The 22,363-nt window shown below is 45.7% G+C and overlaps 1 protein-coding gene across 2 annotated transcripts in view; it reads right to left on the reverse strand.

Moving 5' to 3' along the window:
* Nucleotides 1–22,363, reverse strand: part of LOC141094273 (uncharacterized) — a 61,546-nt gene that overhangs the window by 27,907 nt on the left and 11,276 nt on the right. The gene's annotated exons all lie outside the window — the stretch shown is intronic.

The following is a 22,363-nucleotide window of genomic DNA, read 5'->3' on the forward strand; positions in this document are numbered from 1 at the left end:
GAGCGGAGCCGTGTGTGTACGGGGTGTACGGAGCGGAGCCGTGTGTGTACGGGGTGTACGGAGCGGAGCCGTGTGTGTACGGGGTGTACGGAGCGGAGCCGTGTGTGTACGGGGTGTACGGAGCGGAGCCGTGTGTGTACGGGGTGTACGGAGCGGAGCCGTGTGTGTACGGGGTGTACGGAGCGGAGCCGTGTGTGTACGGGGTGTACGGAGCGGAGCCGTGTGTGTACGGGGTGTACGGAGCGGAGCCGTGTGGGTATAAGGTGTTTGCAGAATGGAGCCATGTGTGTATGAGGTGTACGGAGTGGAGACGTGTGGGTACGAGGTGTACGGAGCGGAGCCGGGTGTGTACGAGGTGTACAAAGCAGAGCCGTGTGTGCATGAGGTGTACGGAGAGGAACCGTGTGTGTACGAGGTGTACAGAGCGGAGCCGTGTGTGTACGGAGCGGAGCCGTGTGGGTATAAGGTGTTTGCGGAACGGAGCCATGTGTGTATGAGGTGTACGGAGTGGAGACGTGTGGGTACGAGGTGTACGAAGCAGAGCCGGGTGTGTACGAGGTGTACAGAGCGGAGCCGCATGTGTACGGGGTGTATGGAGTGGAGCCGTGTGTGTACGAGGTGTACGGAGTGGAGACGTGTGGGTACGAGGTGTACAAAGCAGAGCCGGGTGTGTACGAGGTGTACAAAGCAGAGCCGTGTGTGCATGAGGTGTACGGAGAGGAACCGTGTGTGTACGAGGTGTACAGAGCGGAGCCGTGTGTGTACGGAGCGGAGCCGTGTGGGTATAAGGTGTTTGCGGAACGGAGCCATGTGTGTATGAGGTGTACGGAGTGGAGACGTGTGGGTACGAGGTGTACGAAGCAGAGCCGGGTGTGTACGAGGTGTACAGAGCGGAGCCGCATGTGTACGGGGTGTATGGAGTGGAGCCGTGTGTATGGAGCAGGTTTTTGTTCCACCATGTTTTGGTTCATTTATCAGATTTTTTATAAAACAATGATTGGATCCATCTGAATATTCCATGTTTTGCTCTCCAGTATTTCCCGTCTATTATTCCCTTCTGTGTATTATTGTGTTGTGTCTTTTTCCTTCCTCCTAATCTTATACTCTGCTCTGCACAGGTCATCTTGCTAAAGACCATTGACTACAAAGCCCAGGAACGGTCTTGGCTCGGTCACGTAAATCAGGTTTCCAATAAGATAGCACCAACAACCTGGGACTCTAAGGCTCAGAGTATGAAGGATTTTAACGGTTTGATTAGTGATAAGCGAGCACTAAAATGCTCGGGTTCTCGTTGCTTGGGTCGAGCAAATTGGAATACTTTGGTACTCGGACAGAACAACAAGCCCAATGTAAGTTTATGGGAGACCTGAGCATTTTTACCACGATCCCCCCCGGGGGTTCCTTTAAGGTCTAAAATCATCTGAAAATGATGGAAACACTGCTCAAATGACACGGGCAGCTTCGGACTGGAGTACCTTGCGCCCACCTGAGAAAAATTATTCTTGGGGCCCACCATCATACCTCCCAACTTTTGAAGGGAAAGAGGGACAAAGGTTGAGTCGATCTGCTGCAAATTTTAGGCCATGCCGCGACCATACCCATTTCACTAGTCACACACATGTCCACGCCCCAACTGCAACCATTTAGCACTGCTGAACATACCGACTGGTACTGAGGGCACAGTGGCTGGCATTATGGGCACAGTGGCTGGTACTGAGGAAAAGAAAGAAGAAAACACAGAGACAACGAACGGAGGGAGAGAGAGAGAAAAAGAAAAGAACGAACGGAGGGAGAGAGAGAGAAAAAGAAAAGAACGAACGGAGGGAGAGAGAGAGAAAAAGAAAAGAACGAACGGAGGGAGAGAGAGAGAAAAAGAAAAGAACGAACGGAGGGAGAGAGAGAGAAAAAGAAAAGAACGAACGGAGGGAGAGAGAGAGAAAAAGAAAAGAACGAACGGAGGGAGAGAGAGAGAAAAAGAAAAGAACGAACGGAGGGAGAGAGAAAAAGAAAAGAACGAACGGAGGGAGAGAGAAAAAGAAAAGAACGAACGGAGGGAGAGAGAAAAAGAAAAGAACGAACGGAGGGAGAGAGAAAAAGAAAAGAACGAACGGAGGGAGAGAGAAAAAGAAAAGAACGAACGGAGGGAGAGAGAAAAAGAAAAGAACGAACGGAGGGAGAGAGAAAAAGAAAAGAACGAACGGAGGGAGAGAGAAAAAGAAAGAACGAACGGAGGGAGAGAGAAAAAGAAAGAACGAACGGAGGGAGAGAGAAAAAGAAAGAACAGAGGGAGAGAGAGAAAGAAAGAACAGAGGGAGAGAGAGAAAGAAAGAACAGAGGGAGAGAGAGAAAGAAAGAACAGAGGGAGAGAGAAAGAAAGAACAGAGGGAGAGAGAAAGAAAGAACAGAGGGAGAGAGAAAGAAAGAACAGAGGGAGAGAGAAAGAAAGAACAGAGGGAGAGAGAAAGAAAGAACAGAGAAAGAACAGAGAAAAAGAAAAGAGAGAAAAAGAAAAGAGAAAGAACAGAGAAAAAGAAAAGAAAGAAAGAACAAAAAAGAAAGAACAAAGAAAACGAAGAGAAAAAGATTAGAGATAGGAAGAACAGAGAAATAAAGAGGGGAAAGAAAGAACAGAGTAAGAAACGGAGAAAGAAAGATTAGAGTGGGAAGGAACAGAGAGGAAGAAAGAACAAAGAGAAAGAAAGAGGGGAAGGAAAGAAAGAGGGAGAGAGATAGAAAGAACAGAGAGAGAAAGAACAGAGAGGGAAAGAAAGAAAGAACAGAGAGACAGAATGATTAGAAAGGGAGAGAACAGAGAGAAAGAACAGGAAAAGAAAGAGAAAGATTATCGTGGGAAAGAACAGAGAGAGAAAGAACAGAGAGAGAGTGTCACGGAGTCCTTCTCCGATACCACACAATCAACAGAGCGAGGGAAGTGTGAACAAGCCCAAGACCTTTATTACAGGCAAAATTAGAAGGTCCATAAATAATCCACCACACTGAGGATACAATAGTCCAGAACAAGAACGTAGTCCCGTAACAGGACAAAATGTCCAGGGAGAGGAGATTCCAAAACTAGCACAAGAGGATAAAGTAGGTCCTTCTCTCTGAGGTGCAGTCTTTACACGATCCTCTCCACACAGGAATTGACTTGACCAGCTCCTGTCAAGAGGGGAAAGAAAGAAAAAGAAAGAACAGAGAGAGGGAAAGAAAGAACAGAGAAAGAATCAGAGAGAGAAATAGAGAAAAAAAGAAAGAACAGTGAAAGATAAGAGTGGGAAAGAAGAGAGAGGAAAACAGAAAGAACAGAGAAAGAAAGAACAGAAAGAAAGAAAGAACAGAGAGAGAAAGAAAGGGGAAAGAAAGAACAGAGAGAAAAAAGATTAGAGAGAGAAGGAAAGAACAGAGAAAGAGGAAAGAAAGAAAAAGAGAGAACAGAGACAGAAAGAAAGAACAGAGAGAGAAAGAACAGAGAAAGAAGGGAAAGAAAGCGGGGAAAGAAAGATTAAAGAGAAAGGAAGATCAGAGAGAGAAAGAGGGGAAAGAAAGAACGGAGACTAAGAAAGAGGGGAAAGAAAGAACAGAGGGAGAACAGAGAGAAAGGGGAAAGAAAGAGAAGATAAAGAGGGAAAGAAAGAACAGAAAGAAAAAAAAGATTAGAAAGAACAGAGAGAAAGAAACAGAGAGAGAAAGGAAGAACAGAGATAAAGAGAAAGAGGGGAAAGAAATAACAGAGAGAAAGAAAAAGGAAAGATTAGAGACAGAAAGAAAAAGAAAGAAAAAGATAAAGAAAGTACGAACGAACAGAGAAAGAATGAAACAAAGAGAAAGAAAGATTAGAGGGAAAGAAAGAAAAGAAAGATTAGAGAGGGGAAGAAAGAACAGAGAGAGAAAGATTCTATAAAGATGCTATAGCAGCCCGGCTCCCATTTTAATGCCCACCTGAGCCTCCCGATGCAGGACATACATGATCCGCTCACATGGCCGGCAACACCGATACCAAGGCAATCCCGCTGTCCGCGCTGTCGGAGAACACGGTGATGGTTCTGAAGCATTCCCTGAAGTACCTCCGTGGTTCCATCACAATCTCCTCCTGAAATTACCTCATTTCCCGCCAGCTTCCAGCATGTCACTTCCAATGGAACGTCACGTGCAAGTTTTAAAGTGCTCATCAGGGCTCCGCCGTGTACTCCAGTGTCCGCGGGAAAAGAAAGCTCCCAGCCATGACAGTGTGGCAGACTCAAAATCGGGACAGTCCCGCTGGATCCGGGACAGTTGGGAGGTATGAATGCTCCCCACCATACACCTTGTACAAAAACGGCTCCGCACTCCTCATACACACAGTTCCGCTTTATTATGCCTCTTACACACATGGCTCCACTCCGTACACCTCACACACACACACACAGCTCCACTCAGTAAACACATAGTTCCACTCAGTAAACATCATACACACGATTCTGCTCCGCACACACATGGCTCAGCTCCGTACACACAGGGCTGTTTCGTACACCCCATACACACACACACACACACATGACTCCGTACACATCATACACACAGGGCTCAGTTCTGTACACCAAATACACACACGCCTCTGCTCCGTACAACTCGTACGCACGCGGCTCCGCTCGGTACACTTCATACACTTCATACATGGCTCTGCCATGTACATCTCGCACACACATGACTCTTCTACATCTACACTGTAAACCCCTCCTGACCCTACACAGACTTCCCCTCATCCAGCACCATGACATCCAGCACAGCAGAGTCCTGCATATAGAGGCGCCTGATCATGTGACCTCATCACATGTCCTGTGCACACAGAGCAGCCCAGCGACGTAATTACTGGGATTTATAGGATGATGTGGAAATGGCTGGCACAGTGCTTTCAGCTGGATGACGGGAGTTTGCGCCTAGTCTAGGAGTTGTGCCCAGCGGCTGCTGCACCTGACATCTGCACATAGCATGGCCGGTCAGTTGTAGGCACTATTGACAAGCAGGGCAGGGACTAATGAAGAAGGCAGGAGATGGGGGCGGGGCCCACCGGCGGATGCTCAGGTGTCCCAGTGCTTCAGTCCGACCCTGAGACACGGGGACATCATGGGGATTGCCCCTGGAAGCATTTCTGACTTCTAGCTCACAGCTTTGAACAATGTTGTGAGTTTCATGCCATTTTTACCGATGCACCAAAAATCACGACAAAACGAAACCCAAACGGATTTTGCTGTGAAATATGTTAAGGTACATTTTTTCCAGGTTAATGTATGGTATATAAAGCAAAATAATTAACCCCAGACCAAAATGTTCATCCCCCATTTGGGCTATGTTCACACACAGCATTTTTTAAGCATTCTTCAACTTTAACATGGCTTTCAACCAAAACAAATGCATTCACTGGACAATGTGTAACATTTACCAACCCTAGCTGGCCATGTGTTGTGTGACACATAAGCAGACATATCTTGCTTCATTTATGAAGGAGGGACTCAGTCACAGAGCCTATTTTTACCGGGGCATCAGGCGGCATTAATTTGCTTAAAGGGCCATTACTAAAGAGTGGGTCTCCAAAACTGTTATAGCCTATGCAGTGAGTGGATGGGCTGCCAAGAATTACAACGCACCACAATACACCTTTCACAAGAGGTACAGGAGGGCTTCCAGAAAAAATGTTGCATTGAATTCAAGGCCTGGCGTGCCCCAAAGTTACATGCACCCCAATAAGCTTTTCAAGCCATGTACTGGATGGCCACCGGAAAATCCACTTCACATTATTCATTTTGTACTCCCATTCTGCTTTCTTATGCATTGACTGCAAGGCCTGCCCTACTACCAAGTCATATGCACCCCAATCCCCCTTGGAAAAACATGTAGGAGGGCCTTTTAACAAAAAATCTCCCATTAAAAAGGAGCGGCTCTCCTAGACTTGTAATGGCCATAGACTAAATGTATTGGGCTGACAAACATTTTCCCCTGTGGGGTACATCTCAACCTTTTCCATGACAAGTATTTAACGCCCAGCAAAAATTCCCACTCTTGTTAGGATTTTGACACTGGCTGTAGCAGCACAGAACATGTTAACGCTGGTGATCTAGTGGCGGTGGATGATGAGACGTGGAGGAAAGCCTGATTAAAAACTATGGACAAATTAAAAGGAGTGGGTCTCCTAGATTTGGGATGCCCATACACTTAGTGTATGGGCTGTGAAGGATTTTCCCCTGTGGGGTACACCTTATCCGTTTTCAGAACAAGTATTTTACGGACAACATAAACACCCATCCTTGTTTGTAATTCGACACTGGCTGTAGCTGCACGGAACACGTAAACCCTTTTGATCTAGTGGCGGTGGATGACGAGTCTTGGAGGAAGGCCTGATTAAAAAAATAGTCACAATTTAAAGGAGCGGCTCTCCTAGACTTGGAATGCCCATAAACTTAGTGAATGGGCTGGCAAACATTTCCCCTGTGGGGTACACCTCAACCTTTTTCAGAACAAGTATTTTACGCAAAGCATAACCATCCACCCTTGTTAGGATTTCGACACTGGCAGTAGCAGCACGGAACACGTTAACACTGGTGATCTAGTGGCGGTGGACGATAAGACATGGAGGAAATTCTGATTAAAAACTCTGCCCAATTCAAAGGAGTGGCCTCAGACTTGTAATGCCCATACAATAAGTGTATTGAGCTGGCAAAAGTGGGGTACACCTCAACCTTTTCCATAACAAGTATTTTAGGCCCATCAAAACCACCCACCCTTGTTCAGAATTCGTCACTGGCTGTAGCAGCATGGAACACAATAATGCTGTTATATTGTGACAGCAGATGATGAGATGTGGAGGAAGGCCTGATTAAAAACTATGCCCAATTTAAAGGAGCGGGTCTCCTAGACTTGCAGTGCCCATACACTAAGTGTATGGCCTGGCAAACATTTCCCCCTGGGGGTATATATCAACATAGTGTGTCATTTTTTTTTTTTTAGGGGCATCAAACACCTTGCAAAACTGTAACGTGGTTTCTTACACTGTTGCTGCTGGGAAGGTGCAGGTTTTTAGTAAAAATATGGCGGACGAATCGTTGGATGAAGTGATCTGGAAAAGGGGCATGGTGATGACAGGAATGGGAACGTACATGATTAATAACAGCAGTGGCTATGGGAGGTATGAGATCCAGGATACAGCCTACAATGATTCGCCGTTTAGCCATCATCAATTACTAGAATCGGTTTCATGCCCGTTTGAAGATTGGTGTAACAGATGCGCGTGAGAGACCCGGCCTAAGAAATGCCCGTCCCAAATATGTTGCCAAAGACACACGTGTCTGTATAAAAGGGTAAAGTGCAACATGTTTGTGAGATGCTGAATTAGAGAAAGCAGATCAGTGTTGGAGGAAAACCAAACAAACTAATGAATGCTCGTGAAAAACTAAGTTTAAAGAGCAGTGCACTGTCCGTAACTATAAGGCTATGTGCACACGCAGTTCCAGACCCATAGAAATGGCCAGAAATGCGGAAAAATCTGCGAAATTAATGAGCATGCTGTGTTTTTTACCGCGAAGCGTTTTTTTCACGGTAAAAACGCATCAATGTGCACAAAAAGTGCAAAATGCATAGAAATGAATGGGAAGCTTATTTTTAGTGTTTTTACAGCGGATTTATTGGAAAATCCACTAAAGAAAACGCTGTGTGCACACAGCCTAAACACACCCATGACACAAGCTTCTTCATCTTCACTAGTAATGGGCGAGCACTAAAATGCTCGGGTCGAGCAAATTGGAATACTCGGGTACTCAGACAGAATGAGACCAATGCAAGTCTATGGGAAACCCAAGCATTTTTTCCGCGATCCCCCTTTTAAGGTCTAAAAATGTCAGAAAATGATGGAAACACTGCTCAAATGACACAGGGACATCATGGGGATCGCCCTTGGAAGCATTCCTGACTGCTAGTTCATAGGTTTAAACAATGTTGTCAGAGTTTCATGCCACTTTAAGTGGTACACCAAAAAACATACCAAAACAGCTAACATAGGAAAAAATAAAAAACACACATGAAAGGAAGACTCACCAAACCCTGACTAATGCCCTAGCCGGATGCAGCAGACCTCCATTGATAAAGGTTGGGGCAGCACATGTGCAACCCACCGATGAGGATAGCCAGTAACCCAACAAAAGAGGGGCTGGCTGCCTAGTGGGAAAAATGCACACAGATAAGGCTTGCATAGGACATCAGTCACACAGATCAGTGGGGTGCAAAGTGTCTGAACAGCCTATTGATCACGCCCATAGTATTAGCAGGCGGGCTGCCCAGCACTATATACATGCATCATACAGAAAAAAACAAGCCAAGCCAAGCTCTGTTTTTGTTTTTTTCTTTTACATGTTTTTAATTAGTTTTTATCTTTGCAGGTTAATACTATATCCAGTTGTGCTGGTGTGTTTTGGTTCTTGTCTTTAATGAAGCTTTAACTGACATCATAAGAACACTTCGTCATTCTGCTCAACGTTGCTTCCTCTGGAGGAATTTTGATTTGAATTATATCTTGCTCTTATATACATTTCATGGAGTGATTATGTATCTATGTATTTTTATTATATATACTCTTTTATGCCATTCCATGTTTGTACATTATATATATATGTGTCACTCTGTCATTTCATGTATAAGCCCTTATTTATACAATTATATGTCTTTTTATGTGCACCTATACTATTTTAACCTTGATTTCACATATTACACTATGCACATATATGCATTTTATATATTTTTCATTGAGTCATATAGAGAATAAAATCTTTTAGATCAGTTTAATAATTTCCCCCTTTTTTTCACCCCTTGCACATTTCTTTCTTCTTTTATATTTTATACCATTTATCACTTTGGCATTTATTGCCATCCCCCTTCAGTTCTAATATTGTTGCTTTAATCACGGAGGCTTTAAACATGAACTGCGGCTGCGTGCGCTTCTCTCTAGGGACTGCACCCACGTTGCTGTGGCTACGCATCTCCATGCAGTCACTTCATCCTTCCTGCTCTGACATGCCAGGCTGGAGGGGGGCATGGCTTTGCATGATGCTGATACACTGTGATGTCGGGCAGGAATCCTGATTAGAAGCGCTGCTTCACAGCTGCTGCTGCTATTAGCATTTGCATTCATAAGGGACTCTGCCATCACACCACCTCACCTGCCCCTGGAAAAAGCTAACGCGAAACGCGCATCAGGGTTTTCAGCCGACTCTCCCAAGGTAATGTGCCTTCACTAATTTGCCTGTTTTCCGATTCAGCGCTATTTGCCTGTTTACACTCTCTTTCAGTCTCATGTCTGCATCTCATGAATGCTCATTCCATTTGCACTACTTCAGTGCCTTATGAATAGCACTTTGTTCACACACTCCTTCATTAACCATTTCATATGCTAATGCACTAGCATTTCACCATTATATGGGGTTTATTTTAACCCTTTGTACTTCATGAATAGTGCTTTGTTTATACACTCCTTTACTACCCATTTTATAGGGTAATGCACTGGCATTTCAACATTATATGGGGTCCATTTTAACCCTTTGCATCTATGGTATTTGATAGGAGGCACACTTTTTTGTATTCACTCTTTTGTATTCATTCATGGTTTGTTTGCCATATGGGCAATTTCACATTGTCATCCATGCATATTGCTGTCAGGGGGCGGCTTGTACTAATTTGTCATTGTGTCCACAATTTTATATGTCTATAATTCTATTTGAAATTTTTTAAAACTATTTCAATAAAAAAGTTTATTCTATTTTAGATAAAGCTTCCCTTTTTTCTTGTGATGGTTATTGTTTGAAGCGGTCTCCTAGGTATTCACTGTTTGGAATTTGCTTTTCCATAACAAGTATCTTACACCCAGCAAAACCACCCACCCTTGTTCGTTTGATGACTCCTGGAGTGGACCCTCTGGGCCGTGATACCAACCCATCCCGGGCGAGCTGACCTAGTGAGGATCACCCCCTATACAGGAAGCGTCAGGGACAGGCCCAGTGGAATAAAGTACCACGACTGCTGGAACCAGGTGGCCGGCTCGAAGGAGGCACGAGAGACCGTGATTAGCAGGGTGAAGACAGGGGCATGCAGGGTACAGGAATATGTAAAGTGTGTACTCGGGGCACGCTGGGTACGGAAGTGCAAAGAGCATGTACACGGGGGCACACAGGGTACAGGATGGTGCAGGACGGGGGTGGACTGACCTATGGACCTGTCTGATAATGAGGAAAATGTGAAAGAGATGATGTACACAATGCTTTATTCTGACTTGTATGTATATGTGTGGGACAACAGCTAGAATTAGGGAAAGGTGTAGTACTGGATTTTGGCCACAAGAAGGGAACAGAGTAGTGAGAAAAGGACTCAACAGCAAGCTTTAGGCTATGAAAACTGCATAGTCATGGTGGGCGGAGTTACGGGACTGGGAAGGGGATTTCCAGAAGGAGGAGATATAAGAAAGGAGAGCCCCAGGGGTAGGGCAGACACCCAGGAGGAAGAGGGAAGAGCTCAGGAGAGGACAGAGGAAGAAGCTCAGGAAAGGCAGAAGAGAAAGATGGTTTCGTGGAGAAGGGGGTAGCCCTGAGAGGACAGCTGCAGGATGGGGCAGCAGTGACTAACGAAGGTCTGGGGTACAGGACAGCTGGACACCGAAGAGTGAGTAGGTGTTGCGGCAGGCAAACTCGGTCGGGGGAAGCGCTGTGGCCATGGGCCTAACAGCAGCTACAGTGAAGGAACCTGGGAGTCTTCCTGAACAACAGCAGAAGGGAGGTGAGAGGTACCCAAGCCAGGTAGCAGAAGCTGTTGTGTCTGCTGTGGATGTCAAGAGGACACCTAATAAAGTTTGCACCTGATTGAACGGATTTCTGCGTCTGTCTCCCGTCTGTTCAGCAGCCGAAAGGGACCACCCCCCAGTCGGCCCATGTACTACAAAGTGGCGTAGTCGGCAGGATCATCACCGCCTAATACACCAACGCCAGTGGTGAGACCGCACCGAAGATTCAAAGGACCTGATCTGAACAGGTTGAAGATTTACCGGAGTGGATTACAAATTAAGACCTGAGCTGAACAGGTTGAAAATTGTGCCTGAGTGGATTACAATTTGGACTGTGAGTGGAATTGCCAGATTTGACCCAGAGTAACACTGCTGGAAAAGCTGGGCGCCGTTGCAGAAAAGCTGGGTACTCTTCTACATTAACGGACTACAAACCGGATTTGACTTAAAAAAAAAAAATTATATATATATATATATATATATATATATATATATACACACACAGTATATATATATATATATATATATATATATATATATTTATTTCCTGAAAGAGACTTTGCGCACCTCCAGAGATGGCGACTGTTGGGAAGGAGGTTGATGCCAAATTGGACTACCAGGGGCAGCTAAGCCAAGCCCACCCCTAGGGGTAGCAGTGCACATCGAGTGACAATTGCCCCTTTGGGAAAGCTGGGTGCCGCCGCAGGAAAGCTGGGCACCCTCCCACGTTAAAGGCCTACAACTGGAGCTGGGAGCAGTTAAAAAAGCAGCAAGCTCTCACCCGTCCTCAAGACCTGCCGCAGATGGAGTCCTCGACATCTGAGCCTGAAGCCTTGGAGCTGGATCACCTAGCGGAGACAGTGCGGGAAGCGGGACCTGCTCTTCAGCCATTGGATCAGACGTCGCTGATGTGTCCTGCAGAACCATCGGGCCTGGAGGCCAGTCCTGCCGGACGGCGGGATGAAAAACAGCAGCGGACACCAGGCGATGGAACCGGAAGCAGCAGAGGACCGGCGGGACCCTTCCCGCGGGTGATGGCTGAAGACATCGAACCCGTCCAGCGGTAGGAGGCCGGCGGTATTGTGGAAACTCCTGTCGCTCAGGTGCCCAAGTCCCCCAAGGAGCAGCCGGAAGGAGGCCGCGGCCCTGGGGAAGGTGAGCATCTCCCCGCCCTGGCCGGTGACACCGCCGGCAGCCCCCGCTTCCGTGCCTCATCCGGACGCTGGGCCCAAAATCCCAGTTAGTGATTTCCAGCCTCCCCGCCCGGCCTCCCGTATGCAGCATCACCGACAGAAGCTGAGGGCCGGACGGAGCAGAGCCGCGACATCAGAGGGGGTGAGTGCATCCTTACCCTGGCCAGTGATGGACCACGTAGCCTCAATGATGTCCCACTGCAGGGACATGAGGCCCAAGGTCCGCATCACCGGGCCCCCGTTCGGCATCCCCTGGAACCACCGTGCCCTACAGAGAAGATGTCGGTCCCCGTGCAGAGGCAACTGAGGATGCCTCTGCCCGTTTCTTCCCCTCGGTTTGGGGGCTCTGTGGTTGCAGAGTCCCCTTCGGCCCGAGTCAGGGCCCGGGTCTCCCGCAGTGATGCGGCCCGTGATGTACACCGCAGAACCCTCCGTGGCCCCTTCTTCCCCTTCTAGTGCATGTTTATACCATCTAGGACTTCCCCGCATTCCCCCAGGGTAAGGAACCCTACAGTGCTCATCTGGAGAGTCCATGACAGTCCCCAGGACCTGAGGAAAAATTGTTTTGGGGCGCCTGTTGCGCTCCTGTAGCAGAACTACTACAGGGGAAGTGGACACTCATGGCCCAGGGACTGCCAGACATCTCGGGGGCCCCACAGCTGTGGGGTGACCCTCTGCAGGTGGAGAACATTGGCCGTCAGACGGCCCAGAGCACCGTTGATGTTCGCTGACTACCGGGACTGCTGCGCACCATTGCGCAGCTTAGGGGACTGTTCCAAGTCCTCTCGGGGTAAGGAGCCCTCTTCCTGATGCAGCTGGGATGTGGTGGGGGGTACTTTCCGCAAAGGAAGGGGGAGCTCGTGATTACAAATGTTTTCGTAATAGTTGATAATGTCTACATAAATATTTGGGGTTATTATTATGTCAAGGTGTATTAGCAGAAATGCTGAATAGTTAAAAAGGAAAGTTAATTAGTAGGGATGGTGAAATAAATATTTAAAAGTAGAGGTAATGAGCGTATGTAACAGAAATAGTTTGAATGTCGTCAGAAAAGTTGGTTAAATTGTTATACTAGAAAATATGTTCAAGAAGGAGGTCCAAAATGTTAAGCGCAAAATGCCTGCCATGACTAAATTATAAAAGAAGGGGTAAGAGTTTGTGATTTGGAACAGACAGCAGTCCACAGGTCAGGTCCTAGGTGGAAAATACCCAGAACAAAGGAAAAGGGAAGGAGGTGACCTGGTAGGCCAGAGCCTCGGTCATCCCACCCTAGAGTGGAATGCAATTCTGGAAAGTGAGAACAGTGGGGGGAGAGCACCCATTAAGGAGTCCGGGTGCTCCCACCCCAATGAACGAAAATTGCACCGGCGAGTAGCCATCAGCTACTCAGAGTTTAACTACTCCCAGCTCTGCCCAGCACCCCGTGTCGAGCTGGAGGGCTCCAGGCGCTGCTTAGGCAAACCGGCCACATGGGCAAAAGAAAGTGGGAAAGGAAAAACAAAGGATACGGGATTGTCGGGGACGACAATGGTCAAAGGAAGGAAGTATGTAGAGGGTGGACCTGTCTGATAAAGAGGGAAATGTAAAATAGATGTACACAATGCTTTATTCTTACTTGTATGTATATGTGTGGGACAACAGCTAGAATTAGTGAAAGAAGGTGTAGTACTGGGTTTTGGCCACAAGATGGGGACAGAGACTAGTGAGAAAAGGTCTCAACAGCAAACCTTAGGCTAGGGAAACTGCAAAGTCATGGTGGGCGGAGTTACAGGACTGGGAAGGGGATTTCCAGAAGGAGGAGATATAAGGAAGGAGAGTCCCAGGGTAGGGCAGACATCCAGGAGGAAGAAAGAAGCGGGAAGAGCTCAGGAGAGGATGGAGGAAGGAGAAGCTCAGGAAAGGCAGAAGAGAAAGACTGTTACGCGGAGAAGGGGGTGGCCCTGAGATGACAGCTGCAGGATGGGGCGGCAGTGACTAACGGAGGTCTGGGGTACAGGACGGATGGTGTTGTGGCAGGCAGACTCGGTCGGGGGAAGCGCTGTGGCCGTGGGCCTAATGGCAGCCACAGTGAAGGAACCTGGGGTCTTCCCAAACAACAGCAGAAGGGAGGTGACAGGTACCCAGGCCAGGGGGCAGAAGCGCAGGCATGAGGAAGCCTTCTGCACTGCCTGTGACAGATCGCTGATCTGTCACAGTGATCTGTGATGTGACAGATCAGCGATCTGTCACAGGACAGTGATGTCCCACCTGGGACTATTTAATAAAGTTAGAAAAAAATAAAAAAAAAATTGTTAAAATAAAAAAAAAAAAAAAAAAAAGTATTCCCCCAAATAAATCCATTTTTTGGACATAAAAAAAAAAACCCAATAAAAGTACACATTAGGTATCGCCGCGTCCGTAACGACCCACCCTATAAAACTGTCCCATTAGTTAACCCTTTTAGCGAACCCCTTAAAAAATAAAAATGAAAAACGAAGCAAAAAATAATGATTTATTATACCGCCAAAAAGTGTATTAACGCGCGATCAAAAAGACGCATATAAATATCCATGGTACCGCTGAAAACGTCATCTTGTCCCGCAAAAAATGAGCCACCACACAGCATCATCAGTGAAAAAATAAAAAAGTTATAGCTCGCAGAATAAAGCGATGCAAAAATAATTATTTTTTCTATAAAATAGTTTTCATTGCATAAAACCGACAAAACATAAAAAAAAGACCTAAATGAGGTATCGCTGTAACCGTACTGACCCGAAGAATAAAACCGCTTTATCAATTTTATCGCACGCGGAACGGTGTAAACGCACCCCCCCAAAAGAAATTCATGAAACGCTGGTTTTTGTTCATTCTGCGTCCCAAAAATTGGAATAAAAAGCGATCAAAAAATGTCACGTGCCCGAAAATTGTACCAAAAAAAACGTCAACTCGTCCCGCAAAAAATAAGACCTCACATGACTCGGTGGGTCAAAATATGGAAAAATTATAGCTCTCAATATGTGGTGATGCAAAAACTATTTTTACAATAAAAAGCGTCTTTTAGCGTGCGACAGCTGCCAAACATAAAAACCGCCATAAATAGTAAATCAAACCCCCCGTTATCACCCCCTTAGTTAGGGAAAAATAATAAAATAAACAAAAAATGTATTTATTTCCATTTTTCCATTAGGGTTAGGGCTAGGGTTAGGGCTAAGATTAGGGTTAGGGGTGTGTTGGGGTTCGGGTTGGAGTTAGAATTGGGGGTTTCCACTGTTTGGGCACATCAGGGGCTCTCCAAATGCAACATGGCGTCTGATCTCAATTCCAGCCAATTCTGAGTTGAAAAAGTCAAATGGTGCTCCTTCCCTTCCAAGCTCTGCCATGCGCCCAAACAGTGTTTTACCCCCACATGTAGGGTATCAGCCTACTCAGGACAAATTGCATAACAATTTTTGGGGTCCAATTTCTCCTGTTACCCTTAGGAAAATAAAAAATTGGGGGCAAAAATATCATTTTTGTGGAAAATGATTTTTTTATTTTCACGTCTGAGCGTTATAAGCTTCTGTGAAGCACTTGGGGGGTTCAAAGTGCTCACCACACATCTAGATAAGTTCCGTGGGGGGGTCTAGTGTCCAAAATGGGGTCACTTGTCGGGAGTTTCAATAGTTTAGGTACATCAGTGGCTCTCCAAACGCACATGACACCCGCAGACCATTCCATCAAAGTCTGCATTCCAAAACGTCACTGCTTCTCTTCCGAGCCCCGACGTGTGTCCATACAGTAGTTTTCTCCCACATATGGGGCGTCAGGACAAATTGGACAACAACTTTTGGGGTTCAATTTCTCCTGTTACCCTTGGGAAAATAAAAAAATTGGGGACTAATTGATCATGTTTGTGGAAAAAATACGAATTTTTTATTTTCACGCCCGGGCGTTATAAACTTCTGTGAAGCACTGGGGGGTTCAAAGTTCTCACCACACATCTAGATAAGTTCCTTAGGGGGGTCTAGTTTCCAAAATGGTGTCATTTGTGGGGGGTTTCCACTGTTTTGGTACATCAGGGGTTTTCCAATCGCGACATGATGTCCGATCTCAATTCCAGCCAAAAACGTCAAATGGCGCTGCTTCCCTTCCGAGCTCTGCCATGCGCCCAAATAGTGGTTTACCCCCACATGTGGGGTATCAGCGTACTCAGGACAAATTGCACAATAACTCTTAGGGTCCTATTACCCTTGGGAAAATAAAAATTGGGGTGAAAAGATCATTTTTGTGGAAAAAATATGATTTTTTAATTGAACCGCTGTACGTTATAAACTTCTGTAAAGCCCTTGTGGGTTCAAAGTTCTCACCACATATCTAGTTAAGTTCTTTGGGGGGGTCTAGTTTCCAAAACGGGGTCACTTGTAGGGGGTTTCCACTGTTTAGGTACATCAGGGACTCTCCAAACGTGACATGGCGTCCGATCTGAATTCCAGCCAATTTTGCATTGAAAAAGTCAAACGGCGCTCCTTCCATTCTGAGCTCTGCCATGCGCCGAAACAGTCGCCCCCCCCCCACATATCAGGTATCAGCGTACTCAGGACAAATTGCACAATAACTTTTGCAGTCCAATTTATCCTGTTACCCTTGGTAAAATAAAAAAAATTGAACCTGAAGTATTTTTTTTGTGAAAAAAAGTTAGATGTTCATTTTTTTTTTAAATATTCAAAAAAATTCCTGTGACGCACCTAAAGGGTTAATAAACTTCTTGAATGTGGTTTTGAGCACCTTAAGGCTAAGTGCACACGTTGCAGAAAATTTCTGCACAAAAACCTGAATCCCTTCCCAGAAACCGCACCTATTTTTCCCGCGGCGGTTTTTGCGCGTTTTTTTGCGCGGTTTTGATGCGTTTACCGCAGAGGTTTCTAAACGCATGGGAGAAGCCAAAACCGCGGAAAAATCCGCAAAATTAATGAGCATGCTGCGTTTTTTACCGCGATGCGTTTTTTTCGCGGTAAAAAACGCATCAATGTGCACAAAAAGTGCAAAATGCATAGAAATGACTGTGCAGCTTATTTTTAGCGGGTTTATAGCGGTTTTATAGTGAAAACTGCGGTAAAAACCGCTAAAAAAACGCTGTGTGTGAACACAGCCTTAGGGGTGCAGTTTTTAGAATGGTGTCACTTTTGGGTATTTTCTATCATATAGACCCCTCAAAGTGGCTTCAAATGTGATGTGGTCCTAAAAATAAAATGGTGTTGTAAAAATGAGAAATCGCTGGTCAACTTTTAACCCTTATAACTTCCTAACAAAAAAAAAAAATGTTGGTTCCAAAATTGTGCTGATGTAAAGTAAACATGTGGGAAATGTTAGTTATCAAGTTTTTTGTGTGCCGTATCTCTGTGATTTAAGGGCATAAAAATTCAAAGTTGGAAAATTGCGAAATTTTCGCCAAATTTCCGTTTTTCTCACAAATAAACGCAAATTATTTGAATTAAATTTTACCACTAACATGAAGTACAATATGTCACGAGAAAACAATGTCAGAATCACCGGGATCCATGGAAGCGTTCCAGAGTTATGACCTCATAAAGGTACAGTGGTCAGAATTGTAAAAATTGGCCCGGTCATGAACGTGCAAACCACCCTTGGGGGTGAAGGGGTTAAAGACTCTGCTGATGACCCCAAAAAGGACATTTGCACCACCGGCCATGGCCGCATCCGCAGGAGTAGTAAAACTACCAGCCTTACCACCACCAGCATAATCAGGCACATGGCAGCAAAGCAACAGACTTTGTTGGTTGAACACCAGGCTCCAAGAACAGTGTCTGCAGGTGATACCACTGCTTCTTCCGCTGTTGTGCGTGCAAGCCAATCCCCTGTCCACAGTGCATGCAAAGATGCCTCCTTCCCTGCACCTGCCGTTGACCACAGTCAAATAGCACCATCATCAAACACATCCATATCCTTGTCCCAGCGCAGCCTTCAGTTGGCCATACCCCAGTCATTGGTCCGTAAGCGGAAAGATGCAGCCAACGCCCCACAGGCCACAGTACTAAATTAACAAATTTCTCGTCTGCTTGCACTTGAAATGTTGCATTTTAGGCTCATGGGAAATGGACACTTTCCGCAACCTGATGGCAGTGACCGTAACAAGGTACTCGGTCCCCACTTGACACTATTTCTCCCGGTCTGCCATCACCACATTAGACAAGCAAGCACGTGTCCCACATTACCCAGGCCGTCAACAATGCTGGTACAGGGAAAGTGCACCTAACCACGGACCCGTGGACAAGTGCTTGTGGGCAGGGACAGTACATCTCGCTGACGGCATACTCGGTTTGCTTAGAAGAAGTCATGAGCCAGTCGGACATTGGGAGACCACGTCACAGATGTATGGAGGAGACAGGTTGTGGAAGGCTTTGTATGTCATATTTAGGGTTTTAAACTGTAGCATATCAGAGAGGAGAGGCTGGGGAATAACAGAGGGACAGCTGGATTACTCTGGGAGCAGAGTTTTGGATAGATTTGAGTGGGGCAAGAGTGCTAGAGGGGAGGCTAGAGAGTATAAGGTTGCAATAGTCTAGGCGAGAGATCATGAGGGCATGCACAAACATTTTTGAATTTTCTTGGAATGTACGGATCCAGGAAATGTTTTTGAGTTGTAATGGGCAGGAAGAGGCAAGGGCTTGGATCTTAGCTTGAAAGAGAGGGCAAAGTCAAGTATCACCCCGAGGGCACGAACATTTGGGAATATTTGTCTCAGTGTGCCGTTCCGGCATTACACAGGTATGTGTCCCACATTACCCGTGCCATCCACAATGCTGTTACTTGGAAATTCCACCTAACCACAAACACCTGGACAAGTGCTTGTGGTCAGGGATGGTACATCTCACTGAGAGCACACTGGGTTAACATAGTGGAATCCAGGACCCACTCCAACCTTGGCATGGTGCATGTCCTCCGAAACACCAAGTATTGCGGGTCCTACGTCAATCTGGGTTGCCCCTACAGTCTACAGCTCCTGCACCTCCTCCAGCTACAAAAAGGTAACACATCAGTCACAAGCTGGAAGCATTGCAGCACTGCCAAATAAAAGCAGGAACAGGCTGTGCTGAAGCTAAAAAGCTTCTGTGATAAATCCGAAAATGCTGAAGAGTTGTGGACAGCGCTGAGAGTCAGATCGATGGCTGAGATGGCTGAACCCACAGCCAAGCATGGTTGTGTGTGACAATGGCTGGAACCTGGTAGCTGATGTGTGGTGAGGCGAGCTCATACACGTGCCGTGCCTGGCTCATGCACTTAGCCAAATTTTTGAAAAGCGACACGGAGCTGGCAGATTTGCTCGGAAAAGTGCAACGCTCTAAATACCCATTTTATAAAGTCAGCTACAGCTTCATCCGCCCTTGCCGTGATTCAGCAGCACTTGCAGCTTCTAGCTCAACAACTGGTGTGGGATGCCCCCAGGCCTTGGAACTCTACACTGCAGATGTTGGAAAGGATTTGTGAGCAGAAGAGGGCAGTCTGTGAATAGTCTACCAGCATCAACAAGGTTGTTGGTATTCAGTTCGGTCTTCACACATAACATCTGAGGAGTGGACATGGATATCTGACGTATCTAACGTCCTACAAAACTTTGACAAATCCACAAAGAGGGTGAGCGTCAAGGACACCATAATTAATGTCTCCATCCTGCTTATCTGTGTTCTAATTTGAAGATTGAGAGTTATTATAGAGCAAAAACTTATTTACAGTTTAACAATTTCAAACACAACAGTCCTAAGTAACAGCGATAATAATCCAATAAATAAACCAAAAATGGTGACAGCTTGCAATCTACACTAAGTAACAACGATAACAATAATTAAACCCAAACAAAACAATCTTGTTCGTGACAACTTACAATCTAAAATGAGGTGAGGGAGATAAAAAAAATTCAGGGGTGTAGTTACAAGAAGGTATTTACAATTATTGTACAATGATATTACTAAGGTTAGTTCTAAGTGTTGGAGGCCTCAGGACAAGGAGGAGGAGAGGAGAGCATGGTCAGTCGTCCTCTTGCTGAGGACACGGAAGTATTGACTGTTAGCAGTCTTGCACGCATGGCTGCGTTTATTACGCTGCCTTTCCCGTCACCCTCGCATTATCAAGATTGTGGGTGACGGACAATACAGATTGGTGACACTTCTAGACCCACACTACAAGGAGAACTTAACATCTCTTATTCCAGAGGCAGACAGGTATACTAAAATGTTGGAGGATCAGAGGGCCCTTCTTGCGGAATTAAAAAAATTCACATCTGAAAATGTTGGCAGCAGAGATCAAAGTTTGTTGGCCAAGCAAGTACAGGTGAGAGAGACACACAACTCCAAGCCAGCAAAGGCAGTGGAACATTGGCAAAGTTTGGGGAGAGTTTTCTCAGACCCTCCCATCGCCCTGTCCTTGAGGTGCAGGGAACTCTCACATGGAGTGCAAGTTTTGGAAAAAGATGAGGGAGTACCTTACTGACCATACCAAAGTCCTCTGTGCTTTCTAATTATTCATTATCCACGCTGAACACGTGGTGGCATGAACTGGCTCTCTACTGCACACGTGTGCTGTACTCACAAGGACAAGGAGCGCACGGCGGGAAGTACTGAGTGGGGATTGGGGACACTATTTCCCTCTCCTCTGATGTGCAATCACATCAGAGGAGAAAAAAAGTAAATGGAAAATCTGATTTTTTTTTCACGATCACAACACCGGGGTCGGCAAAAACCAACCCGAATCATGTTCTCTGCGGTCTCTGCTACCCCCGGCAGCTGAGACCCCAGAGAAATTCCAACTCTGGGGGTGCTATACACTTTTTCCTCAGCACCGTTTCTACGCTGTGGTTTAAGTATCCTTAACTGCAGCCATTAAAAGGCGTATCGGCGGTCGTTAAGGGGTTAATCACTTGTAAGGCGACGTCATGGGATCTAGCCTTGGGATCTGATATTCAGAAGCTAGAGTAATGCTGAGTCACTTCTCGCAGACAAGCTGTGAGTCGGGATAGACAAAGAGGCTGAGGTCAATAACCAGGATGGTACATCATAGAGTGAAGAGACAAAGGTTAAATCAGGTAACGTCCGATGTCAAAATAGTGTGATGATAGTGGATCAGATCAAAGGGGTTAGCCAAATAGATGATCAGAACTAGGTCAAAATAAGTCAATGATAGATCACAAAGCAAAGCACTCGGTGCAGAGAAAACAAACCACACTGAGCTATAGCTATGGATGGCAGCAATCTTGGATTGCCAGGTCAGTTAAGTAGCTGAATAATCAAGGGAACAGGGATCACCTGACGAGTGCACCTCAAGGTCTCACATTGGACGGCAGAGCTGTCACAGAGCTCAGCACGCCCCTGCACTAGACTGGACGACTGAGCTATCAATAAGTGACCTAAGACACACTGAGGGGTAGAATCGCTACATAGAGTTAGTTCAAAGGCAGGCACCTAGGTTATTTCAAGAAATGGAAGGCCTCCCACATGATAAAAAGTTGAAAAAAGTTGAGCATGTTTAGCTTAGAGAAAAGACGTCTCAGAGGAGATCTCATTTATATGAATAAATATATGTGTGGTCAATACAAATGACTGGCACATGACTTATTCCTTCCAGAGACCATACTAATGATCAATGGCACTCATTATGGATAGAAGAAAAGTGATTCTGGCAGCTAAATAGGAAAGGGTTCTTTACCGTTAGAGCGCTGTGGAATGCCCCACCACAGGAGGTAGTAGTAATGGTAGACACTAGAACATCTTTTAAAAAAGGGCTGGATTATTTCCCCAGTACACATAACATTGTGGGTTACAGATAATGCCCCCTGATAAAATAAAATTGTGAAATGTACGTCAGGGCACCAGGACCACGCAATGACTCCAGTCTGCACAATATGCAAGTTATTTCATTGCCATTTGATTATCATTTAAGCAAACACCACCATTAGCTTTTTTTTCTTTGGAAGGTATTCATGTCTTAGGTGTGTCTATAATAGTTATTTGTACATGCTTTCTCTGTTGGTAGTCATGGGTTATAGATAATGTAGTGACAAAAAAAAAAAGTTAATTTGGTGGCGGCAAATGGTTTAATCTTTTGGACCTAGGTCTTTTTTCAATCTATGAAACTGTGAATTGCTTGATGAGCAAGTTCCATCAGCAACATCAGGGGTTTCTGAGGGTCCAGTGACTCCTCGTAGAAGTAGAGATATGGTCATAGCTTGTTTTGATTATGCAATCAGGTGACCTGTTGCTGAATGGTCAACTGTTGCCTCTTCTTCCCTGTCCAAATGCTGATGATTTGAATTGTCTTTCCTTTGTTGATATGCTCATCTTCAAGAATTTTTCATTTTCCCATTTTGGTTTGCCCTATCACAAACTGGGTGGGGTTTTATATGTTCACC

The sequence above is a fragment of the Dendrobates tinctorius genome, unplaced genomic scaffold (genome assembly GCF_039654945.1).
Source record: "Dendrobates tinctorius isolate UK_male_01 unplaced genomic scaffold, ASM3965494v1 ptg000063l, whole genome shotgun sequence".
NCBI lineage: Eukaryota > Metazoa > Chordata > Amphibia > Anura > Dendrobatidae > Dendrobates > Dendrobates tinctorius.